The sequence below is a fragment of the Petromyzon marinus genome, chromosome 80 (assembly GCF_048934315.1).
Source record: "Petromyzon marinus isolate PM22_M1 ecotype Great Lakes invasive population chromosome 80, UKy_Petmar_22M1.pri1.0, whole genome shotgun sequence".
NCBI lineage: Eukaryota > Metazoa > Chordata > Hyperoartia > Petromyzontiformes > Petromyzontidae > Petromyzon > Petromyzon marinus.
The window spans coordinates 6707463-6723936 of record NC_133746.1 but is presented as its reverse complement, the minus strand read 5'-3'; the positions used below and the strand labels follow the sequence as shown (position 1 = coordinate 6723936).

Below are 16474 nucleotides of genomic sequence, written 5' to 3'. Positions count from 1 at the left end.
ATGCGGTTGTCAATAAAGTTTATGGAGACATGAAAGCAGATACTCCTGATTATCGCCAAATACCTGTCATAAAGAAGTATAAAATTTATACATTAAGTCACAATTTTAATAGGAAAAATTCACGTGTATATAATTAAGGTGTTTAATTTACTTCCATTTACCTTAACATTTTATATAACTAAGCCTACAGGTTAATTTTAAACCAGCTATATTATATAGTGAATACATATTAATTACATGGTAAATACAAATAAAGTACATGGTGATCCTTAAAATAAACTATTTTATTTTACCAGACAGGCCCACTGAGCTATATAACATTTTTTTAGAAGCGATCTGGTTATCACAATTGATAGCTCAACGTAATGGCTTATCATTTGGACATTTATATCAGCAAAATACTCTAAATGCGTGATGTCGATTCTAAATGTGGAAGGAGAAATCGGAGGTCTCGGAGAAAAATCTACATGACCACGGAGAGAACCGGCAAGCTCCAAATATACAACAGGCGTCATGGTCGGGATCGAACCCACGACCTCCTGTATATCAGGCAAGGTGTTTAACATCTCCCCACTGTGGCACGCCATTGATGTTACAACAGTACCATTACACATCCAATATGTATGAATTTTAACGCGAAATTTGCAGAGGATTTGGGTTTAGCACTTCTCGTGATTGTGAAAAATGATCGATTAATTGCAAGTTTGATTATTACTCATCCTCCCATCCTACGTGTCCATGGTTCAGTCGTCATCATGCAGCCACAAATGAGTCTGACATGAAACCGATAATCTTAACAAAGAATAACAACAGATTAACACTCTCTATAGATTAACTCCCGTATAGGCTATGTTGGTAAGTAATACAAATATATTTATATCGCCCAATGTGTTATATGTATAACACATTAACCCAGAATCAAGACCCGACGCAGACGATCCATGGCTTTAATCTTCCACGAAAATTATGGGCACAACCCCAAATCGAATCCACTCAAACCATGGCAGATGCGGTTACTTAAAGCACAATTGAAAATAAAAACTCTCCGGTAGTGTGTGCCTGTGGTCACCCAGAGTAGACCACAGAAGGTATGACTCTTCAATGCCCAATTCACGAATACGAAGGGGGGAGGCATCATCAGAGCAGTACAATCCACTACATCTGACACAATCATCTGGCTCAACCACTTAAATTATAGTTGTTACTCTATACCTATATGAACCATTCGAAGAAAACACGTAGAGATTTCCACTGAGACCATTACACTTGCATCGGTACCCTTAGACTAGTACAGATACCCGATACAATCACAGATCTACAGGCGCAGCTGCAAAAAGGCAGAGCAGTTTTTGCAAGAGAAATATTTGTTCTCGAATAAGTGCAATGTCTGCCCACTGGTGGCATTATAACAATATCACACCTGATAAACTTGAACCTGGTACGAATGAATTAACCTTGAGTACGAGGCAAAATAGACCTTGACATGAACCCAGCACAGGAAAGGTCTGGTTCATGTTTTTAAACTCAGTAGAGGAGCCGTTTTTCATATCGAACAGGAGGAGGTGGAGAGTGACTTAAATGGCTATTTCACATCGACGTATGGATTGTCGGGGGCGAGATAGGTGGGATCGGAACTGCCCACGGTCTTGGAATCATCTTCTCCTGTCTTCGACGGTGCACCTGAGTGGTGGTCCTCTTGGTGTTTACTTGAATAAAATTAAAATAAAAGTTTGAGCACGAGGATCCAACACACATGCAACAATAACTATGTATCTCTATGTTTATAAAGCGCCACTCACAAGTATAGATACAATCAATCTAAGCGAAATAGCAAGCTGATAATAACAATATATTAATAATAACATGCATACAAAATCTAAACAATCGGGACATTTTATTTTTATGCAAATTATTTTAACAAGCCCTCGGCTTCAGCTCCACCCCTATCTCTACCCCCCCTCTCTCTCCCCCTATCTCTACCCCCTATCTCTACCTCCCCCCATTGTCTAACACAGTTGAACTGGGCCCTCGCTTTCAGCTCCACCTCTAACCCCCCCCTCTCTCCCCCTATCTCTACCCCCTATCTCTACCTCCTCCCTCCCCCCATTGTGTAACACACTTGGACTGCGCCCTCGCCTTCAGTTCCACCTATATCTCTACCCCCTCTCTCCCCCCCTCTCCCCCCTCTCCCCCCTGTCTCTGCCCCCTCCCTCCCCCATTGTCTAACGCACTCGCTTTACTTGTACTTGTGGTGCTTTGCTCCTACATTGGCGCTGGCTGCCCCACCCATGCTGTTTAGGCCGCACAGCTTTGCTCACTCTGAAAGCCCTGATAAGCAGTTGCATTTGGAGGCTTGCCCCTGCCTTTCTCTCCGCCTGATGAAGACCGCTTGTGTTGCGATCGAAACGTCGTGGGGTTTTTATTATATTATTTATTTATTCTTTTAATTTAATTTTCATTTTTTATGTACGTGACTTTCCCAAAAGAACCAAGAATATGAATTCCTGCAGTCCCGAAAGTTTTAAGTCAAAATGTAATGTTGTATTTAGAAGGGCTAGAGAGATGATAAAATCCGTCACAAATATAGTCAAACCAACGCCATATATACTACTAAAAAAATATTAAATTACTTTTTAAAACTTGAAATCTCATTAATGGTCCTCAAACTCATGCTCTTTGGGGCTCTTAAATCAGGATATATAAAATGCTCCACTTATTAAAAGAGTCCTACAATGTATGGACGTTTTGAAGGTCTGTTAACTTCAAAAGTAACGTCATATTTTTCATGTTTTTTTTTTGCATTCTGGAAAAGTCAAATATAAAAGTCCTGCTAATACATTGAGTTGAATTCGATTTTTATTTTTCAATCGACTAAGCCTAGATGAGAATGTGACACGAGTAACATCAAGTCACATTTTGATTGGATCTTAAAGTAATTTTTAATTAAAATTTTAATTGTACAGTGTAAATGTTTCTAACAAAAATGAAGTGTTACCCATATAATTGTTCATTGCATGAACTAGACACTGACACCCATGGTAAGCATGATTTTCACTCGTGTAAAATTGGATTACCTATACTAATAGCAAATTATGTGTCAATTTTATGTAATTGTGACTTTTCCACGTACCCATTATCCAGATCTTCATAAACGGAGTCGTCAGGCATCACGTATTCATTGCCGGCCTTATGACTTGCATCACAAACATCATTTTTCATGCCACTTGGTATAGCCGGGAGATCATCCCATTTTCTTGTGCTATAAAAATGAAATGGCATTACAATATATTGCTGAGCATTTTTTTTATTCCAACATGCAGGCATGATGTTGCCCGCCTCAAAACGCAACCGCACGAACCACTTTGCTTGTCACTCCATGCCCGTTGAGTTTTAATGTTTGTACTTTTTCCCGTTAGGAATATAATTACTTAATTATTAACTTTAGAAATAAATACTTGAATCGTGTTCTTCTTTGCCGAGACGTGTCTACAAATAGACAGTTTACATCAATGTAAGCTCCTGGGCTCCAACTGTGATTTACGGAATTTTCTTGTCTTAGCCCATTGCAGCGTTTCCAAAATTGCTATTTTAAAAATGACATTTCATGAGGAAGCCACTTTTTAAAAACTAGATTGTAAATACATTTCTTAATAACTGCGTTTTGTGTTTAGTTTGTGCCCCCCTTCGCATACAAAAGCGGGAGATTCTCAGTGGTGAGCACATACGATTCGTTGAAGAGACAACCAGTGCATGCAGGTACTAAGACACCAACACGTGAATAATGCCACCGCTAATGCTATAAATAGTTCTAAAAGCAAACAAAATCTAACTTCACCACCACTATTTCATTACTACACTGATATATTCAGTGTATTGTATATGCCCACGAATCAAACAGAATTAGTTTTGTACTGTAAGACACTGGTTGTTATTGTAATATATGTCGATAATCTCAAATGCTATACAAGACACAGGGGCAAACTCTCATTAAATGTTGAAAAACATGCTTCAATCCATTTTATAAATTAACTTATACAATATAATTGAATAAATGGAAGCGTATACACTTTTTATTTTACCAGGTAAAGCCCACTGAGCAATGTAGCTATTTTTCAGAAGTGACCTGGCCACGAATGATAACTCAACAAAGTAACGTATCAGGGGGGAATGTATAGCAGACAAATATTCAGGTGTAAACGCATGTTTCCAAATTGGGAGGGAAAAACCAGAGGGCCTGGAGAAAAATCCATGCCACCATGGGCAGAACATTTCAACTCCAAATATACTGGCGTCAGGGCCTGGATCAAAACCACGACCTACTGCATACCAGGCAAGGTAGTTAACATCTCGCCGCCATGGTGCTATAAAGTATGAATATGTTTTATTATCATATTTACGTAAATAAATATGAATATGTTTTAATATATGCTTTAAAAATGTCCACAGGTTCCTGATATCTTGTGGAAGAGAGTTCCATAGTCTGAGGGCTACAGGAGAAAACGCGTGGTCACAAGTCAACCAAAGGCTCGTCCTTGGAATGCAGAGAATATTTGCATCTCCAGATCTGAGACCTGAGGGGGACTGGTGAAGGGGAGCTAGATGAGTCGATGAGTCAAACAGATAAAAATAATGAATACTTACCTTTGCTGTATGGAATCGGATCTCTTGAAACAGTTCCTGTAGAAAGAGGGACATGTTGGGAACATTTAACCAATAGGGAGACTACTAGGTGGACAGCCACACAGATGAATGGACAGACAGAAGTAGTCTCTTCCTAGCATTTAATCTGGGCAGATGCCTGTATTTAAAACTGGGCTCAACCCAGTTACCAATGACTGCACAAAAACCGGACAACATGAATTTGCTTCTGCACTTTTTAGAAATTCCAGCTCTGACAATTACAAACTCAGTCATAAACTTTCCTGAAAGTAAATATATACTAGATTACATTTCTGGCAATGGCGTTTATTTAAAACACATAGATAAAGAAGGACCATTATCCAAAACGTCATCTATTGTATTTCCTGTTAGTGCAGTGGTATTAACAAATGCGCTTAGTTTTTGTTATCTATATTTATGAATTACTGCCAATGCGGTATCGCAAATAAATATTAAAACAATAGGTTTGAATGCCATGTGGTGAATATTGCCTATTCCGTAGCTGGGTGAGTAGGAATCTGCAGCCCCCTACTGTATGACTGTATACAGTAGGGGGCAGCCACGCTAATCAGAGGTGCAGGGGAAGGACACGAAACTAAACACAAAAATAAATTTAAGAAATTAGTTTGCCAATCGAGTTCATTTAAAAGTGCCAAGCTCCAGTGGATTCCTGATATCGGATGGAAGAGAATTTGAGATGGGCGCAGAAGAGCATCCGTAAGCACGCGATACAGTGACCGTATTTGTTCGATGACCAGCCAAAAGCCGCTCCTGCTGCAAGGATGACCGGAGTGTGACTGACTCAGACATAACTTTAAGGAATATTTGACGTAGTTGCGTGATATGTTTCTCACAGACCGTTGTCTAACACGGGGTGATGCACTACTCTGCCAGAGATCCGAACAGATCATTTGTCTCATGACGAAACATCGATAGAACTATCAAAATAGCACTGTAGGGAAAGACACATCATTACCAAAACTTAATGAATAACTTTATTTAGCTGCGTGAGTTAATATACATGAAGCTGCGTGAGTTAATATACTCTGATCAGGGTTTCGAAGGATTGGCAAATAACCCCACAACCCGTGCGTTGTGGACAGGTCTTAATCCAGAAGTGAATTCACGGCGGGTTGTTCATATACACCTGTGACCAAAATTGATATCGCAGTGAATGTGAGGTTGGCAACTGTGTTGTGTGTGTGTGCGTGCGCTCAGAACGTACAGTCGCTCCCGGCGTACGTAGAGTAAGACCCCTCCAGCAATGATCACCAACGCTCCCAGCACACCTCCCACCACAGGGCCAATGATCCTTCCCGAGCCTGATAGGGAATGGAAAGGGGAGACGGGCGCCCAGAGTGCTGTGTCGAGACCGAAATGACTCGAGGTATGAAACAAATGTTTTTTTTGGGTTAGATTGCGTAAATAATAATAATGTCGTTTAATACTCTTTGGTTCTATTGAGTAAAGTCACGTAGGTAAAAAAATAAAATAACAAAAATCACGACGTTTCGGCCACAACACAAGCGGCCTTCATCAGGTGAAGGGACGAGACTGTCTGGAGGACAGCACTGGAGTGAAAAAAAGCCACGCTCAGATCACAACCTTTAAGCTGTGTGAGAAGAAACAAAGTGCCTTGACAAAGGAATTAGCATATAATTTAGCATTGAAATGGCCGAGTGATTAGCTTGTGACTGGTCACAGAAATGGCTATGTTAAAGTTAAAGCATACACATCCGCAAAGGCACCCCTTGACAAAGGAATTAGCATAGAATTTAGCATTGAAATAGCTAAGTTAAAGTATACACATCCGCAGGGCACCCCTTGACAAACGAATTAGCATAGAATTTAGCATTGAAATAGCTGAGTGATTAGCTTGTAACTGGTCACAGAAATAGCTATGTTAAAGTCAGAGCATATACATTCACCGAGGCACCTAGTACAAATCAAACAGGAGAATTTAGCGAAACACAACCACGCTTAGACCGCGGACCTTTAAGCTGTGTGCGAGCAAACAAGGTGTCCTGACAAATAAATTAGCATAAAAATTAGCATTTGATTGGCCGATTTTAGAAAAGAGGTGGTGTACGTGCCGGTGGACTTGCCGTTTGGCGGGGGGGGGGGGGGGGGAGTTTACCTATTGATGGTGTGAAAAGGGAATTTATAAGAGCTGCGAAAGTTTTATTTTTATTTTATTTTTTTTACCTACGTGACTTTACCCAATAGAACCAAAGAGTATGGATCCTTGCAGTCACGAAAGCTTTAAATCTAGAAATGTCGTTTAACCCGACACAGCCAATTAGTAAGCTTTGTCATGTCAACAAAACGTGGCAATCAGTTACTAGTTCAGCAGTAAGCAGTTGTGTGTTGAAGAAAAAATCCACAACATTTACAATTCGAGTACAATGTTTCGCGCTGGCCAGATTCGTCGAACCTTACTAATTGGCTGTGTCGGGTGGTGGCGGGTTTAACGACATTCATATTTACGCGATCTAACTCGGAAAAAAAAAAACCTTTATGAACAATATTGGTCGCGAAAGAACTACTATTATTCCTGATCCTCCAGCGTGCGGTGCCACCACCTCGAGTAACCCACTCGTCGGCATAAACGCGAACCCTGCTCCTGACTCACTCACCGAATCTATCTGGTCCTGACTCACCCAGCTACTCTACCTGGTCCTAGCTCACTCACCTACTCTACCTGGTCCTGACTCACCCACCTACTTTACCTGGTCCTGACTCACTCACCAACTCTACCTGGTCCTGACTCACCCACCTAATCTACCTGGTCCTTACTCACCCACCTACTCTACCTGGTCATGACTCACCCACCTACTCTCCCTAGTCCTGACTCACCCACCGACTCTACCTGGTCCTGACTCACCCACCTACTCTACCTGGATCTGATTCACCCACCTACTCTTCCTGGTGCTGACTCACTCACCTACTCTACCTGGTCCTGAATCACCCACCTACTCTCCCTTGTCCTGACTCACCCACCTACTCCACCTGGTCCTGATTCACCAACCTAATCTACATGGTCCTGACTCACTCACCAACTCTACCTGGTCCTGACTAACTCACCTACTCTACCTGGTCCTGACTCACCCACCTACTCCACCTGGTCCTGACTCACCCACCTACTCTACCTGGTCATGACTCACCCACCTGCCCTACCTGGTCCTGTCCCACCCACCTACTCTACCTGGTCCTGATTCACCCACCTACTCTACCTGGTCCAGATTCACCCACCTACTCTACCTGGTCCTGACTCACTCACCTACTCTCCCTGGTCCTGACTCACCCACCTACTCTCCCTGATCCTGACTCAACCACATACTCTACCTGGTCCTGACTCAACCACCTACTCTACCTGGTACTGATTCACCCACCTACTCTACCTGGTCCTGACTCACTCACCTACTCTACCTGGTCCTGACTCACCCACCTATCTACCTGGTCCTGACTCACCCACCTACTCTACCTGGTTCTGATTCACCCACCTACTCTTCCTGGTCCTGACTCAACCACCTACTCTACCTGGTCCTGATTCACCCACCTACTCTATCTGGTCCTGATTCAGCCACCTACTCTACCTGGTCATGTCTCACCCACCTACTCTACCTGGTCCTGATTCACCTACCTACTCTACCTGGGCCTGACTCAACCACTTACTCTATCTGATACTGATTCACCCACCTACTCTACCTGGTCCTGACTCACTCATCTGCTCTACCTGGTCGTGAATCACCCACCTACTCTCCCTTGTCCTGACTCACCCACCTACTCTACCGGGTCCTGACTCACCCACCTACTCTACCTGGTCCTGATTCACCCACCTACTCTACCTGGTCCTGACTCAACCACCTACTCTACCTGGTCCTAATTCACCCACCTACTCTACCTGGTCCTGATTCACCCACCTACTCTACCTGGTCCTGATTCACCCACCTACTCTACCTGGTCCTAATTCACCCACCTACTCTACCTGGTCCTGATTCACCCACCTACTCTACCTGGTCCTGACTCACCCACATACTTTACCTGGTCCTGATTCACCCACCTACTCTACCTGGTCCTGACTCAACCACATACTCTACCTGGTCCTGATTCACCCACCTACTCTACCTGGTCCTGATTCACCCACCTACTCTACCTGGTCCTGATTCACCCACCTACTCTACCTGGTCCTGACTCACCCACCTACTTTACCTGGTCCTGATTCACCCACCTACTCTACCTGGTCCTGACTCAACCACCTACTCTACCTGGTCCTGATTCACCCACCTACTCTACCTGGTCCTGATTCACCCACCTACTCTACCTGGTCCTGACTCACTCATCTAATCTACGTGGTCGTGAATCACCCACCTACTCTCCCTTGTCCTGACTCACCCACCTACTCTACCTGGTCCTGACTCACCCAACTACTCTACCTGGTCCTGATTCACCCAACTACTCTACCTGGTCCTGATGCAACCACCTACTCTACCTGGTCCTAATTCACCCACCTACTCTACCTGGTCCTGATTCACCCACCTACTCTACCTGGTCCTGACTCAACCACCTACTCTACCTGGTCCTGAGTCACCCATCTACTCTACCTGGTCCTGATTCACCCACCTACCCTACCTGGTCCTGACTCACCCACCTACTTTACCTGGTCCTGATTCACCCACCTACTCTACCTGGTCCTGACTCAACCACCTACTCTACCTGGTCCTGATTCACCCACCTACTCTACCTGGTCCTGATTCACCCACCTACTCTACCTGGTCCTGATTCACCCACCTACTCTACCTGGTCCTGACTCACCCACCTACTTTACCTGGTCCTGATTCACCCACCTACTCTACCTGGTCCTGATTCACCCACCTACTCTACCTGGTCCTGACTCACTCATCTAATCTACCTGGTCGTGAATCACCCACCTACTCTCCCTTGTCCTGACTCACCCACCTACTCTACCTGGTCCTGACTCACCCACCTACTCTACCTGGTCCTGATTCACCCAACTACTCTACCTGGTCCTGATGCAACCACCTACTCTACCTGGTCCTAATTCACCCACCTACTCTACCTGGTCCTGATTCACCCACCTACTCTACCTGGTCCTGACTCAACCACCTACTCTACCTGGTCCTGAGTCACCCATCTACTCTACCTGGTCCTGATTCACCCACCTACTCTACCTGGTCCTGACTCACCCACCTCCTCTACCCGGTCCTGATTCACCCAGCTACTCTACCTGGTCCTGCCTCACTCACCTACTCTGCCTGGTCCTGACTCACCCACCTACTCTACATGATCCTGACTCACTCACCAACTCTACCTTGTCCTGACTCACTCACCTACTCTACCTGGTTCTGACTCACCCACCTACTCCACCTGGTCCTGACTCACCCACCTACTCTACCTGGTCATGACTCACCCACCTACTCGACCTGGTCCTGTCCCACCCACCTACTCTACCTGGTCCTGATTTACCCACGTACTCTACCTGGTCCTGATTCACCCACCTACTCTACCTGGTCATGACTCACCCACCTACTCTACCTGGTCTTGACTCACTCACTTACTCTCCCTGGTCCTGACTCAGCCACCTACTCTGCCTGATCCTGACTCAATCACCTACTCTACCTGGTCCTGACGCAACCATCTACTCTAGCTGGTACTGATTCACCCACCTACTCTACCTGGTCCTGACTCACTCACCTACTCTACCTGGTCCTGACTCACCCACCTACTCTACTTGGTCCTGATTCACCCAACTACTCTACCTGGGCCTGACTCAACCACTTACTCTACCTGGTCCTGCCTCACTCACCTACTCTGCCTGGTCCTGACTCACCCACCTAGTCTACATGGTCCTGACTCACTCACCAACTCTACCTTGTCCTGACTCACTCACCTACTCTACCTGGTCCTGACTCACCCACCTACTCCACCTGGTCCTGACTCACCCACCTACTCTACCTGGTCATGACTCACCCACCTACTCGACCTGGTCCTGTCCCACCCACCTACTCTACCTGGTCCTGATTCACCCACGTACTCTACCTGGTCCTGATTCACCCACCTACTCTACCTGGTCATGACTCACCCACCTACTCTACCTGGTCTTGACTCACTCACTTACTCTCCCTGGTCCTGACTCAGCCACCTACTCTGCCTGATCCTGACTCAATCACCTACTCTACCTGGTCCTGACTCAACCATCTACTCTACCTGGTACTGATTCACCCACCTACTCTACCTGGTCCTGACTCACTCACCTACTCTACCTGGTCCTGACGCAACCATCTACTCTAGCTGGTACTGATTCACCCACCTACTCTACCTGGTCCTGACTCACTCACCTACTCTACCTGGTCCTGACTCACCCACCTACTCTACTTGGTCCTGATTCACCCAACTACTCTACCTGGGCCTGACTCAACCACTTACTCTACCTGGTCCTGCCTCACTCACCTACTCTGCCTGGTCCTGACTCACCCACCTAGTCTACATGGTCCTGACTCACTCACCAACTCTACCTTGTCCTGACTCACCCACCTACTCTACTTGGTCCTGATTCACCCAACTACTCTACCTGGGCCTGACTCAACCACTTACTCTACCTGGTCCTGCCTCACTCACCTACTCTGCCTGGTCCTGACTCACCCACCTAGTCTACATGGTCCTGACTCACTCACCAACTCTACCTTGTCCTGACTCACTCACCTACTCTACCTGGTCCTGACTCACCCACCTACTCCACCTGGTCCTGACTCACCCACCTACTCTACCTGGTCATGACTCACCCACCTACTCGACCTGGTCCTGTCTCACCCACCTACTCTACCTGGTCCTGATTCACCCACGTACTCTACCTGGTCCTGATTCACCCACCTACTCTACCTGGTCATGACTCACCCACCTACTCTACCTGGTCTTGACTCACTCACTTACTCTCCCTGGTCCTGACTCAGCCACCTACTCTGCCTGATCCTGACTCAATCACCTACTCTACCTGGTCCTGACTCAACCATCTACTCTACCTGGTACTGATTCACCCACCTACTCTACCTGGTCCTGACTCACTCACCTACTCTACCTGGTCCTGATGCAACCATCTACTCTAGCTGGTACTGATTCACCCAACTACTCTACCTGGTCCTGACTCACTCATCTACTCTACCTGGTCCTGACTCACCCACCTACTCTACTTGGTCCTGATTCACCCAACTACTCTACCTGGGCCTGACTCAACCACTTACTCTACCTGGTCCTGCCTCACTCACCTACTCTGCCTGGTCCTGACTCACCCACCTAGTCTACATGGTCCTGACTCACTCACCAACTCTACCTTGTCCTGACTCACTCACCTACTCTACCTGGTCCTGACTCACCCACCTACTCCACCTGGTCCTGACTCACCCACCTACTCTACCTGGTCATGACTCACCCACCTACTCGACCTGGTCCTGTCCCACCCACCTACTCTACCTGGTCCTGATTCACCCACGTACTCTACCTGGTCCTGATTCACCCACCTACTCTACCTGGTCATGACTCACCCACCTACTCTACCTGGTCTTGACTCACTCACTTACTCTCCCTGGTCCTGACTCAGCCACCTACTCTGCCTGATCCTGACTCAATCACCTACTCTACCTGGTCCTGACTCAACCATCTACTCTACCTGATACTGATTCACCCACCTACTCTACCTGATCCTAACTCACTCACCTACTCTACCTGGTCGTGAATCACCCACCTACACTCCCTTGTCCTGACTCACCCACCTACTCTACCTGGTCCTGATTCACCCACCTACTCTTCCTGGTGCTGACTCACTCACCTGCTCTACCTGGTCCTGAATCACCCACCTACTCTACCTGGTCCTGACTCACTCACCTACTCTACCTGGTCCTGACTCACCCACCTACTCCACCTGGTCCTGACTCACCCACCTACTCTACCTGGTCATGACTCACCCACCTGCTCTACCTGGTCCTGTCCCACCCACCTACGCTACCTGGTCCTGATTCACCCACCTACTCTACCTGGTGCTGATTCACCCACCTACTCTACCTGGTCCTGACTCACCCACCTACTCTACCTGGTGCTGACTCACTCACCTACTCACCCTGGTCCTGACTCACCCACCTACTCTCCCTGATCCTGACTCAACCACCTACTCTACCTGGTACTGATTCACCCACCTACTCTACCTGGTCCTGACTCTACCATCTACTCTACCTGGTACTGATTCACCCACCTACTCTACCTGGTCCTGACTCACTCACCTACTCTACCTGGTCCTGACTCACCCACCTACTCTACTTGGTCCTGATTCACCCAACTACTCTACCTGGGCCTGACTCAACCACTTACTCTACCTGGTCCTGCCTCACTCACCTACTCTGCCTGGTCCTGACTCACCCACCTACTCTACATGGTCCTGACTCACTCACCAACTCTACCTTGTCCTGACTCACTCACCTACTCGACCTGGTCCTGTCCCACCCACCTACTCTACCTGGTCCTGATTCACCCACGTACTCTACCTGGTCCTGATTCACCCACCTACTCTACCTGGTCATGACTCACCCACCTACTCTACCTGGTCTTGACTCATTCACTTACTCTCCCTGGTCCTGACTCAGCCACCTACTCTGCCTGATCCTGACTCAATCACCTACTCTACCTGGTCCTGACTCAACCATCTACTCCACCTGGTACTGATTCACCCACCTACTCTACCTGGTCCTGACTCAACCACCTTCTCTACCTGGTCCTGATTCCCCCACCTACTCTACCTGGTCCTGATTCACCCACCTACTCTACCTGGTCCTGATTCACCGACCTACTCTTCCTGGTCCTGACTCACTCACCTACTCTACCTGGTCATGACTCACCCACCTACTCTACCTGGTCTTGACTCATTCACTTACTCTCCCTGGTCCTGACTCAGCCACCTACTCTGCCTGATCCTGACTCAATCACCTACTCTACCTGGTCCTGACTCAACCATCTACTCCACCTGGTACTGATTCACCCACCTACTCTACCTGGTCCTGACTCACTCACCTACTCTACCTGGTCCTGACTCACCCACCTACTCTACTTGGTCCTGATTCACCCAACTACTCTACCTGGGCCTGACTCAACCACTTACTCTACCTGATACTGATTCACCCACCTACTCTACCTGATCCTGACTCACTCACCTACTCTACCTGGTCGTGATTCACCCACCTACTCTACCTGGTCCTGACTCACCCACCTACTCTACCTGGTCCTGATTCACCAACCTGCTCTACCTGGTCCTGTCCCACCCACCTACTCAACCTGGTACTGATTCACCAACCTAATCTACATGGTCCTGACTCACTCACCAACTCTACCTGGTCCTGACTCACTCACCTACTCTACCTGGTCCTGACTCACCCACCTACTCCACCTGGTCCTGACTCACCCACCTACTCTACCTGGTCATGACTCACCCACCTGCTCTACCTGGTCCTGTCCCACCCACCTACGCTACCTGGTCCTGATTCACCCACCTACTCTACCTGGTGCTGATTCACCCACCTACTCTACCTGGTCCTGACTCACCCACCTACTCTACCTGGTGCTGACTCACTCACCTACTCACCCTGGTCCTGACTCACCCACCTACTCTCCCTGATCCTGACTCAACCACCTACTCTACCTGGTCCTGATTCACCCACCTACTCTACCTGGTCCTAATTCACCCACCTACTCTACCTGGTCCTGATTCACCCACCTACTCTACCTGGTCCTGACTCACCCACATACTTTACCTGGTCCTGATTCACCCACCTACTCTACCTGGTCCTGACTCAACCACATACTCTACCTGGTCCTGATTCACCCACCTACTCTACCTGGTCCTGATTCACCCACCTACTCTACCTGGTCCTGATTCACCCACCTACTCTACCTGGTCCTGACTCACCCACCTACTTTACCTGGTCCTGATTCACCCACCTACTCTACCTGGTCCTGACGCAACCACCTACTCTACCTGGTCCTGATTCACCCACCTACTCTACCTGGTCCTGATTCACCCACCTACTCTACCTGGTCCTGACTCACTCATCTAATCTACGTGGTCGTGAATCACCCACCTACTCTCCCTTGTCCTGACTCACCCACCTACTCTACCTGGTCCTGACTCACCCAACTACTCTACCTGGTCCTGATTCACCCAACTACTCTACCTGGTCCTGATGCAACCACCTACTCTACCTGGTCCTAATTCACCCACCTACTCTACCTGGTCCTGATTCACCCACCTACTCTACCTGGTCCTGACTCAACCACCTACTCTACCTGGTCCTGAGTCACCCATCTACTCTACCTGGTCCTGATTCACCCACCTACCCTACCTGGTCCTGACTCACCCACCTACTTTACCTGGTCCTGATTCACCCACCTACTCTACCTGGTCCTGACTCAACCACCTACTCTACCTGGTCCTGATTCACCCACCTACTCTACCTGGTCCTGATTCACCCACCTACTCTACCTGGTCCTGATTCACCCACCTACTCTACCTGGTCCTGACTCACCCACCTACTTTACCTGGTCCTGATTCACCCACCTACTCTACCTGGTCCTGACTCAACCACCTACTCTACCTGGTCCTGATTCACCCACCTACTCTACCTGGTCCTGATTCACCCACCTACTCTACCTGGTCCTGACTCACTCATCTAATCTACCTGGTCGTGAATCACCCACCTACTCTCCCTTGTCCTGACTCACCCACCTACTCTACCTGGTCCTGACTCACCCACCTACTCTACCTGGTCCTGATTCACCCAACTACTCTACCTGGTCCTGATGCAACCACCTACTCTACCTGGTCCTAATTCACCCACCTACTCTACCTGGTCCTGATTCACCCACCTACTCTACCTGGTCCTGACTCAACCACCTACTCTACCTCGTCCTGAGTCACCCATCTACTCTACCTGGTCCTGATTCACCCACCTACTCTACCTGGTCCTGACTCACCCACCTCCTCTACCCGGTCCTGATTCACCCAGCTACTCTACCTGGTCCTGCCTCACTCACCTACTCTGCCTGGTCCTGACTCACCCACCTACTCTCCATGGTCCTGACTCACTCACCAACTCTACCTTGTCCTGACTCACTCACCTACTCTACCTGGTTCTGACTCACCCACCTACTCCACCTGGTCCTGACTCACCCACCTACTCTACCTGGTCATGACTCACCCACCTACTCGACCTGGTCCTGTCCCACCCACCTACTCTACCTGGTCCTGATTCACCCACGTACTCTACCTGGTCCTGATTCACCCACCTACTCTACCTGGTCATGACTCACCCACCTACTCTACCTGGTCTTGACTCACTCACTTACTCTCCCTGGTCCTGACTCAGCCACCTACTCTGCCTGATCCTGACTCAATCACCTACTCTACCTGGTCCTGACGCAACCATCTACTCTAGCTGGTACTGATTCACCCACCTACTCTACCTGGTCCTGACTCACTCACCTACTCTACCTGGTCCTGACTCACCCACCTACTCTACTTGGTCCTGATTCACCCAACTACTCTACCTGGGCCTGACTCAACCACTTACTCTACCTGGTCCTGCCTCACTCACCTACTCTGCCTGGTCCTGACTCACCCACCTAGTCTACATGGTCCTGACTCACTCACCAACTCTACCTTGTCCTGACTCACTCACCTACTCTACCTGGTCCTGACTCACCCACCTACTCCACCTGGTCCTGACTCACCCACCTACTCTACCTGGTCATGACTCAC

General features: G+C 47.8%; 1 long non-coding RNA gene across 1 annotated transcript in view; it reads right to left on the bottom strand.

Moving 5' to 3' along the window:
• Positions 1–933: 933 nt before the first annotated feature.
• LOC142907639 (uncharacterized) overlaps positions 934–16474 on the bottom strand; it is a 117825-nt gene continuing 102284 nt past the window's right edge. The window contains exons 3-6 of the long non-coding RNA XR_012931165.1: positions 5885–5981; positions 4642–4677; positions 3131–3259; positions 934–1706 (exon numbers count right to left, since the gene is read on the bottom strand). This is a non-coding gene — a long non-coding RNA (uncharacterized LOC142907639). The remainder of the gene's footprint in view (positions 1707–3130; positions 3260–4641; positions 4678–5884; positions 5982–16474) is intronic.